Below are 2259 nucleotides of genomic sequence, written 5' to 3'. Positions count from 1 at the left end.
CATCTTCCACCATTCTATTCCTTCTTGATCCAACAGCAATTATGGAACAGGACGCGATATATCTTCCACAATCCTGTGCCGTCCTGACCCAGCGCAGCCTCTGAACATCCCTCCTCCCAGTGCCCACCGTCCTTTCCATCCATCTCATCCTTGCCATCCCTCGCTCACCTCCTTGGACCACGTATTGAAGTCTTTCTCAATCCCATCCCACTGATTTTTCAGAGCGTTGAAATCCGCTTTCGCCTCCACGTCCGCCTCCACCTTCCGACCCAGAGCATCCCTGTGGACAAAATGGTTCAGACCATGTGCATATGTGCAGAAGTTTTTTTTAGGATGAGAGAGAAGATCGGCCGCCTCGACCAACAGGAAGTCGTCTCCTTCTCACGCAAGAGGAGCCCCCTCAAATTCACGCTTCACCATATGTTTACCTCTTCTCCCCACATAATCTACCTCCTTAGCTCTTCAATCGTTCGTACAGAAAGCGCGCAGCGATTCTTCCCGACTCGGCAAACACTCAGTCCCCTTCAAATCCTCTCCCCCCCTACCCCCTCCGGCATCGTACCAGTTGCTCAGGGCGCGACGGGTCACCGAGACTGGGGCCGCCGCAGTCCTCATCCATAGAGCCTGCTGGCGGCTCACAATTCCACGAACAGTGCTGGCCATCCTTCAATACCTTAGAGACCAAACGCGGGAGAAGTGAAGTGGGTGCAATTATGTTGTGAGCTGATGATTCGACAGGGTAGATTGGTGCTGAGCAACCGGCATGGACACTGGTGGCTTGATAACCGCCATTTTCGTCACAAGCCAAGGAAAACACCCATGAAGAACATACGGCCAGACCATGTTGGCACCGAAATGAACGAGGCGTACGTGGGAGGGTGCAAACAGATGTAGAGGGACAAGGTGAGGGAGGGAGGGAGGAAGGGAGAGGGGAGGGAGGGAGAGAGAGAGAGATGAGGCTTCGGGCCTTACCTCCGGGTAGGTGGCTAGATAGATGGACGATGTCACGACACAACGCGAGGCAACCAAAGGGATTGTTGTGCATGGACAGGAAAAATGGACTATCGAATGCGTTTCACGATAATGGAAGTGCTGGGATGTAAATGCGCGGTCGGCATTCCACGAGCTCTATGTGTAGAGCTCGGCATTTGGGATATGCTCAAATATTTTTTAGTAGGACTTTGATGCGTTTCCGGATCGTAATTCACGTGGATTCTATATTTCCTTCGTAAATTTCAACAAAACGGGTATCTGGATCATTCATAGTAGCGCATTTGTATCGCAAAGCACCCACTCCATTAAGTGGATATTCCCGCTCTTTCCCGTTTGCTGCTTTCCTGCGCATGACTACTTGGACCACAAAGCCGTGCCGTTAAAATATAACTTTCCACGCAAATTTCACCAAGGCTGTGGATTGACAACGAAGAGAGATGCATGAACCTCATGGCAACCAGAAATCGGGAGCGGCCCATAGACCGGGAAGACACAAGTTACTCTTTTCTTTTTTTCCCTTCCACATCGACCATCATCTTCGACGCCCTTGAGCATAACCGTTGGTTCCCATCTGCTGTTTCTTCCTTGCCGTCATCGCAACTCTTTCCCTTCCTCCCCCGACCTCGCTGTCACCCTCCTCCTCCTCCCCCCCTACTTCCACCATCTCCATGCTCCCCCCCTTTCCCCCTCCGACCTTCAGCCCGTGCATTTTTAGGAATCCTTTCACACAATTCTGCCTGTACAAAGTTTTTCGCACCTTCCTCCTTTCGCTCAGCCGTTGGTTTAAAAGCTGTGTGCTCACACCTTGAGCATGAGGAAGGTGGGACAGGAAGACGGGAAGGAGGGAGGAAGCAAGGGAGGAAGATTAAACCTCGTAAAGCCTTTCCACACACCCAGTCGTTCCCCATCACACACACTTCTCCCTGGGAGGACATCGGCTCCATTCAAACGTAATTGAGGTGTCTTCCAAAAAACCCAAAAATTAAGAAAAGCCCCCCCCAAGAACTTCCGAGGACCAACCGTCCTTTCCCCCCCTGCTCCCGCTAATGCCTACCCCGATGCTGTGTGGCTAGCCAACAGAGCGCGACCGCTGCGGACCGGCCATGTCCCGCCTTGCAATGCACGAAGCATTTCTCTTTCCGCCGGTGGCGCTCCGCGATGAAGTCGACGGCAGCGGCCACAGCCTCCGGTGTGGGTTCGAAATGATCCACGGTGGGGAGGTGGAGGTGCTCGATGCCGTGACTGGCGGGGAGGGGGAGGGAGGAG

Source organism: Nannochloropsis gaditana, assembly GCF_000240725.1.
Source record: "Nannochloropsis gaditana CCMP526 unplaced genomic scaffold scaffold411, whole genome shotgun sequence".
In the NCBI taxonomy this organism is placed as follows: domain Eukaryota; class Eustigmatophyceae; order Eustigmatales; family Monodopsidaceae; genus Microchloropsis; species Microchloropsis gaditana.
This window is presented reverse-complemented; position numbering follows the sequence as displayed.